The sequence below is a fragment of the Cetorhinus maximus genome, chromosome 11, assembly GCF_964194155.1.
Source record: "Cetorhinus maximus chromosome 11, sCetMax3.hap1.1, whole genome shotgun sequence".
NCBI lineage: Eukaryota > Metazoa > Chordata > Chondrichthyes > Lamniformes > Cetorhinidae > Cetorhinus > Cetorhinus maximus.
The window spans coordinates 45853239-45862094 of record NC_135889.1 but is presented as its reverse complement, the minus strand read 5'-3'; positions in this window follow the sequence as shown (position 1 = coordinate 45862094).

Sequence of the window (8856 nt, the reverse complement as noted above, 5' to 3'; positions counted from 1 at the left end):
CCATTGATTATGGAAGGATGAGGGCATAATGACCCGGGGGAGCGGCATGCAAATTGACATTGTCTGCACTGTAACTAATCAAATGTCCTTTTCCTTCCTTTCAGCATCACCGGAGCAGGGCCAGGAGGAGGAGGCAGAGGGCCCACCTCTCACCCCTGAAGCCCCCAAGCAAATGCACTCTCCAGTATGACACCATCTCTGCCAGGCAGGCATCAGTGCAGATACTAGCAACTCAGTGAGAATTAGATCTTCGACTAGTGTCCCAGGGCACGGCGGTGAGACCTATGGTTCTCTCCACAGCCCTTGTGGAGCCGTGGCTCCTATTGTGCCGCTGCTCAGCCTCTGTTCTTAGATGGCGGAGAGGTGTCATGAGCCATCTTCTGAGGGGATAGCCCTTGTCACCCAGCAGCCATCCATCCAGCCGGGCTGGAGCACTGAAGAGCCGCAGCACCTGGGAGTGTCTGAGGATGTAGGCGTCGTGGGAGTTGCCTGGGTACCTTGAACAGACTTGTAAAATCAGCATCCTGTGGTCACACACTATCTGCACGTTCATGGAGTGGAAGCCCTTCCAATGAAGGCACCGGGCTCACCTGCTGGCACCTTGATGGCCACATGTGTGCAGCCTATTGCACCCAGGACGTGGGGGAAGCCAACAATATCCGCGATGCATCTGGCTCGCTGTGTCTGGCTGGCCTCGTCCCAGCAGTAGTGGGTGAAAGTCAATGCCCGTCTGAACAGAGCATCTGTCACCTGCTTGACAAAAGTGTGGACAGCTGATTGGGAGACTCCACAGAGATAAACCACTGACGTCTGGAAAGAGCCAGAGGCATAGAAGTTGAGGGCAGCTGTGACCTTTAGAGCCACTGGCATGGGGTGTCCACCCACACGGTTAGGGGAGATCTCAGGGCCTATCATCTGACAGATGGATGTGACTGTCTCCCTTGAGTGACGGAGCCTCCTTCGGCACTGCACCTCAGACATATTGAGGTAGCTGCTTCGCCGCCTGTATACCCTGGCATCTTCTGCAGCTTTCAGGAAGCTTTTCCTTAGCCTGGGAATGGGAGTTGTGCTATCCACTGGAGGCACCTCCTCTGAGGAGGAAGGGAGGGACAGAAGGGGGAGGAGGCCAGAAGTCCATATTGGCATCTTCTGCAACCCCCTCTGCCTTGTACTTCCTGTTCACCCTGCACCCCTTGTGCCTGCGCCTCTCTTCCCAAAGGTGGCTCCCCTGGAGGCTGAATGTGGACTTCTGGACTACTCCCCCTTCTGGCCCTCCCTTCCTCCTCAGAGGAGGTGCCTCCAGTGGAGAGCACAACTCCCATTCCCAGGCTAAGAAAAGGCTTCCTGAAAGCTGCAGGCCCCAGAAATGATCTCTACTGTTGAGTCCTGATCAAGGCTTTTACTCCTGTCCTAGCAGCTGGTATGAGTTTTGAAGCCTTCCTGCTCACTCAGGCAAGTAAAAGTTACTTTCACACTTAAATGCCTCAAACATCACATTCATGACCCCACTGGCCCCTCTTATCCCGTCCATGGATGAGGTTTTTACAAATGTCTCCTACCCGCCTACCCGTTGCGCCCGTGCTGCGTCCTGAAGATCGCACGGGCTGCGAAAAATCGAGATCAATTGCTGCCTCAAGGGCCTTAACTGGCGCGTTAATTGATGGCAGGCGCGCTACCGAACTTATAGTGCGCCCACCTTCCCAGATATCTTGATGGTGCGCATTGACGCCAGGATGCTCACTTTTTGAATCTGGAGCACTGGGTGCCAACAAATTTCGAATTAATCCATATGTCTTACACCCACATGTGGATAAGAGGATCCCGCGGTTCTTCTCCTCCCCCATGATGTCATTCGCCTGCAAGAAGAATTCAACAGAATGAGACCAGTCGTCTGTGGTTGGATTGAAAGGCTCCACTCTTCCAAATTGCGGCATGCTTTGAGGGGATTACTTCAACGATCAGGAAGGAAATTTTTCTTTATTTACAACTGTTGTGCGAGGTACAACTCGATTTTGGTTTCTCCTGATTTCCTTCGTTCTTTCTTGCTTTTTACTCTTGTCGCCAGTTTGTTGGATCCTGGTTTGTTGGGGCTAAAGGATTAAAGCATCACTTTAATCTATCTTACTTGGTGGCACAAATTACCATGGACCTCTAAGCTGTAAAAAAGGGACTTGCCATTTTATAAAACTTTTACAACCTCAGGATATCCCAAGTGCTTCACAGCCACTGAAGTGCATTTCGAAGTGTATTGGCTCTTGTAACATTAGAAATGCGGCAGCCAATTTGTGCACAGCGAGCCTCCAGAAATAGCACTGTGATCATGATAGTTCCTATGAAAAAGCAAAGAGCAAAAACTCCCCTGGTCTAACTACCAGCAACACTTTTCAAGGATTATATCCAGTAACATTTATGGATATGTGTGCATATTTGCTGAATAAATGGCTCGGCTGCATTGAGGTAAATTGTTGTTACAGCAACTCTGATCAGATCACAGCAAGGTGGTACAGATTTGTTTAAAGGCCTACTTTTATAAAACAGAAAGAGAAAGAACAACTGAATCACAGAATGAGAGAATATTTGAGAGAGTCACAAGGAGAGAGATCAAAAGAATGGAAACAAAAGGATAGATGGAGAGGGAGACAAGCGGAAGTGGAGAGTGAAACAAGCAGCGGAGCAGCTCCAGGAACAGATTTCTTTTTCCTTTTCTGTCTATGACAAACTTCAGGAAACCAACTTATCAGATATTAAACACATTGCATTTGAAAAATAACTTTTTTGGCAGAAGCTTGTAGCAGAAAGATTTCTCAACGTAATGGGAAATGTGTAAATACTTAAGGGTAAGGAATCACATATTCCAGTTTGTTACTGACAGCCTAAATTTTGGTTTCTGATGTTTCATCAAGAAAGAAGTATTAATTCCACATGAGGTCATTGTTTTGGTAACTAAATTACTCAATGCACATGGAAAATAAAGTCTGAATATGAAAACTTCTGAAGTGGTCTGTTCCTGAATCATTTGTAAATATCTATTTTTAGCCCAGTTTGGGATATGTTGCATATGAACTGTCTAGAAGTAAATAGATATACAGTACACAAATGTTTCCCATTTGAAACTTCCTATGTGATATGCAATACTATTTTCTAAAAGTGCACTGAAGACTCACCTCTGGTGTGGGCCAATGTCTGTATTCTTAGCAAAAGTAGTTGCTGTTTAAAAATAAATATTCATCTGTCAACGGCTTTGATTTTGAAAATTTAATGTTGTCTATTGGCAGCGAATCTGATCTTTGATCTCATGGTATGTATGTATCCACTCCATGGAGGCCTTGAATGCTTCTGGGCCATTAGCAATTGAGGGGAGACTGTTTAATTCACCCGCCAACATTAATATTTAATCTTTAGGTAGTCTTATAGTGAGGTTACTGGGTGGTCTGAGTTGTGTATCAAAATGACAATGGCTTCGATTGTGACGTAGGTTTTCAGCTCTCTGACTGAGTTCAAATCTAAGCCAAACTGGTGGGATATCTGCTGTTGTAAAACTGGAAGGTTCCTATTATGAAGTGTGTTTTGGACAATGTCAAACCTCTTCTTGGTAGATATGGTTTGACAGCATGGAACCGTTCCTAATTAAACACTTAAAAACATAGGATAAATGATGTAGGAAATGGAAAAATACACTGCTGCAAGAGAGGATGCTACTCAGGGGAGAGGGAGATTTACTCTGAATCTAACCTTGCTCTACCTGTCTTTCTGATTAGTGGAGACAATCAGGGCTCAGGCCTATCATCTAGATACTCCATTGCACACACTTTTCAATAATTCCAGTCTCACATCCACCTCTCCCTGCTTCCACATACCTCCAGCTATTCATGCATCATGGCAAGCACATCACCAAAATACAAGCAATGATGTTTTTTCTTCTCACTTACAGGAGAAAGCAATCCAAAACAGGGAGAAGCAGACAAGAACCAGCGGCAGACAGGTGCACTTGGAGCACCTGAGCCCTTTGGACAAGAAGACGCACACATCATGTGGATGATTCTGACGGAGCCCATTTCATCGATTGCCACCAAGAACATTCAAGATGGTGGTATGTTCCTGCTTTATGCCCCTCCTCATTTCCTACTCCACGCTTATTCTTCTATTTGGCATGAAGAGAAAGCTGCAGATGTTGTGACCATGGACCCCTTGCTTTCCACCTCACTCTCTTCCTCAACCAAATATTCCCCTTCTGTATTCCTGCTTTTGGATACTCAACAACTGCTATCTGTTCATGCCACTTGCAGCCTCTTGCGTAAGAGCAAGAGCTGCCTCTGAGGAAGAAGCACTTTCATTTGATATGCCAAACGCAGCCACCAGCTCAGTTACTGACACTGCACGTACCTCAGAGAGTGGTACACAATATGAATCTGTATGTGGTTAGTCACTGGGCACAAGTGGGCTGAGAATAGGGCAGGGGAATGGATAGTGTGTATGCCAGCTCATCAGAGGGTGAGGTCACAGATGAGTTCTGCAGCAGGGGACTCAGTTGAGGGCTTTGATGGAACGGCGTTACAAAAGAATGCTGATGAGGATGTCCACCGGGATGCTTGGTGCATTGGCAGGTCTGCTAAACAGCCTCCAGTCACTGTCCATGAGCATGGGGGAGTCCAGCTCCAACGTGGCAGAGGGAATCGTGCAGAGTTTGGAGTCCACCTTTTCCATCATTGAAGTGGTGGCCAACTCCAGAATAGCACTAGTATACCCAACCAGGATGCAGCATCTGTTGGCCAATGTCTCAGTGCCAACTGCAGCAGATAGAAGCTGCCCAATGTCTCAGTTACTAAGGTCATGAGATGCATGCTTGTTGTGGTGCAGGCACAGGCTGCTGCCATCATGGTTGCTAATCTCAGTGCTCAAAGGGGCTTGCAGGCCCCCACAGCAGTCCCGAATCTGTGATCCAGTGGATTATTAGGATTGCTGAAGTACTGCCCTGAAGGAGTGGCAATGTCTTCACGGAGCACGAAACTGCTGTTCTATCTTAGGGTGACAGCATTCATGCTCCACCATTGCCACTGCCTGTCAGCCAACCTAGGCTGTTGCCTCCCATGCCAAGATGGTGCAGTTTAAAGCCAGGTCCTCAAGACCCAGAGCAGCTCGAGGGCTTCCTGCAAGGCCATCTACTGTCTCCCTGAGTGAAAGTCAGCTGCCTTCCACTGGCCATGCTGTAGCCACTGGGGTAGCACTGCACAGGAGCACTGCAATGGACAAAGATGGGTATTAAGGCAGGGCTTTCCAAACCGTTGATCACAACCCCAGTGGGGTTTTTCCCAATGTCTCTTCTGAAAGACATTCAAAAGGGTAATTTAAATTGAGAGGAATCATTCAGTTACAAATAATTCGCTAAAATAGTGAATGTAGCTCCTTTATTCAAAAAGGGAGACAGAAAGCAGGAAACTACAGGCCAGTTAGCTTAACATCTGTTGTAGGAAAAACGTTAGAAGCTATTATTAAAGATGTTATAGCAGGGCGCTTGGAAAAATTCAAAGTAATCAGGCAGAGTCAACATGGTTTTGTGAAAGGGAAACCACATTTAGCCAATCTACTGGAGTTCATTGAAGAAGTAACTTATGCTGTGGATAAAGGGGAACCAGTGGATGTACTGTACTTAGATTTCCAGAAGGCAATTAATTAGGAGCACATCAAACGTTATTGTGGAAAATAAAATCTCATGGTTGTAGCAATTGAAGGTATAGTCTTTCCTACTGCCTATCGGGGGTCATGTCATTGTTCTTGGAGACTCCGACCAATGAGCCCTAAGCGCGGGTAATCCAGGGGAAGGGGCTTCTTGTTGAGGACCTGGTTCAAGCACGTAGCATCAGAAAAGCTTCTGTAATAAAACTATCTATTTCAAGTTGAAACCTGTCCAGTATGCCAAGTCATTACAGTGGTGTAGGGAGTAACATATTGGCATGGATAGAAGATTGGCTAACAGGAAACAAACAGTAGGCATAAATGGGTCATTTTCTGGTTGGCAAGATGCCATGAGTGGTATGCCACAGGGATCAGTGCTCAGGCCTCAACTTTTTAGAATTTATATAAATGATTTGGATTAAGGGACTGAAGTTATGGTTGCTAAATTTGCTGATGACACAAAGGTAGGTAGGAAAGTAAGCTGGACATAATGAGGTTACAAAGATTGATAGGCAGGTAAAGTGAGTGGGCAAAGATCTGGCAAATAGAGTATAATGTGGGAAAATGTGAAACTTTCCATTTTGGCAGGAAAAATATAAAATAAGCATACTATCTAAATGGTGACAGACTGCAGAGCTCTGAGACTGCAGAGGGATCTGGGTGGCCTGGTGCATGAATCACAAAAGGCCAGTATGCAGGTACAGCTAGTAATTAGGAAAGCTAATGGAATGTTATAATTTATTGCAAGGGGAATTGAATACAAAAGTAGGGAGATTATACTTCAGTTATATAGGGTATTGGTGAGACCACATCTGGAATATGGTGTACAGTATCATTCTCCTTACTTAAGGAAGGATGTAAATGCATTGGAAGCAGTTCTGAGAAGGTTTCCCAGACTAATACCTGGAATGGGAGGGTTGTCTTAGGGGGAAAGGCTGGAGAAGCTAGGCTTGTATCCGCTGGAGTTTAGAAGATTTAGAGGCGACTTGAATGAAATATATAAGGCCCTGAGGGGTCTTGACAGGGTGGAAGTGGAAAGGACGTTCCCTCTTGTGGGAGAATCTAGAACTAAGGGCCACTGTTTAAAAATAAGGGGTCACCCATGTAAGACAGAGATGAGGAGAAATGTTTTCTCTCAGAGGGTCGTGAGTCTTTGGAACTCTCTTCAAAAGGCAGTAAAAGTAGCATTTTTGAATACTTTTAAAGCAGGGATAGATAGCTTCTTGAAAAGCAAGGGGTTGAAATGTTATCAGAGGAAGGTGAGAATGTGGACTTGAAGTTACAATCAGACCAGCCAAGATTCTATTGAATGGCGGAGCAGGCTCGAGGGGCCGAGTTGCATACTCCTGCTCCTAATTCGTATGTACAAAAACTATGGCTGTCTCAAAATCTCTCAATGCATGAAAGACTAAAACACAGGATGTGAAAAAAAAACAACCTATTACCTTTTTGGGAAGAAAGACTTTGAACTCTTAACTGGTCACATGGTTAAGACAGCGATGTTTGTTACCTGTTCTTTTTAAAAAAATAACAGCAGGAGCTGTTCAAATCAAAAACATCAGAAACATGAGAGATACCAACTGAAACATCATCTGAAAAGCCAATTAACGAGCTGCTAGCCAACTACACAGTCAAGGTAAAACAGCTATACTTTGAAAGTGGGAGAAGGTTCCCTCTTCAGATTCACTTGAAAACTGACCTCCTGGCATATCAGCTACAAGAAACCTCACAGCTTACTGAAAATTCTCTGTTTTATGATACCTCCATTCCAGTGAAAGCATCAATTCACCTAAGAAACTATTGACCTGCTACTAAAGAGACTGAAATAATACCAAATGGTAACTGCATTCTTCTTTTCTTCATCTGTATCTAATCTTTGTCTTTATGATAGTGTGTGTAAGACGTCGTGTTTAAATTTCAGGCCAAGTATGTAATAATATATAATCCTCTTTGCTTTAAAATTCACAAAAGTTTGCTGCTGGAAGTTACTTAAATTGGGACAAACCACTCTGTGGATAAGAAAACACACTAACCTCACACATAAAAATACGTTGATCACAGACAATAAGGAAACGCATAACAAAAACAAAAATAGCTTGGAAAACTCAGCAGGTCTGACAGCTGAGTTTTTCCAGCTATTTTTGTTTTTGTTTCAGATTTCCAGCATCCGCAATATTTTGCTTTTAAGGAAACGCATAAACTCTGTCCATGACACTATACAGTGTCCAAGCTTCCAACGCATGCACAGAATGCCTATGCAAGTGTCCTTACCAGCATGGTGTGGCATGTGAACCATGCCAGAAGCAGCCAGAATCAGTGCATCCGCCATTTTTGGAAATTATGGTTTTGTAGTGCTCAATCCAATGGTGTTATGGAGCTGAATTTTTTGGCTCTAGCTTATCTGTGTGTATTAGATACAAAGATCCTTCTACAACCCATCCAAACTTGATGCAAAAGTCATCATTTGATCATACTCATCACACCAGAGTTGCCTGATTTTATTGAGCAATATTTCAACCCTTTATCAACCGGTTTTATATTATTATGTAATAAAGCAATTTCTGTGCAATATTTTAAATGACTTCATTGCATCAAACTCATGACTAGAGCCAGCTGTTCCTTATACATTGAACATTCTGTTCAAATAACTTTTCAAACATTCCAAACCCACATGAGGCAATGTACTGAATTTGGTATTTTCACTGTCTCCAAATAGACCTTAGATAAAATTTAGTGAAACATTAAAGATGGAATTTAATACTTTACCAATTTAATTTACACAACTGACATAAATGGAATATGTCACAAAGACATTCATTCCACTAAGCCTGCTGGCTTTGACATTCACAAATTATCAGGTCATCCTACAATATGATATGAGCCCCATTCCATAGATGTTTATAATGCATCTTTTACAGCTACTAATATATTAAAGTAAGCAAATTTAATGTGTGCATATGTCACAGTTTGTTAATAGATGCAGAACTATTTTATAATCTTGGGTCATTCTGAGTTGATGTTTGAAACCGGCCAACACATTCCAATCAGCAAAATTTTGTGATAAACTATTAAATTCTGACCTGAGCTTATGTTTGCTGAACAATAATTAGACTTTCTGGCCATAAAGGGTCATATCTCCATCTCAGTGGAATAATATGTTGAATGTTCCATTGTAAAGCAGCG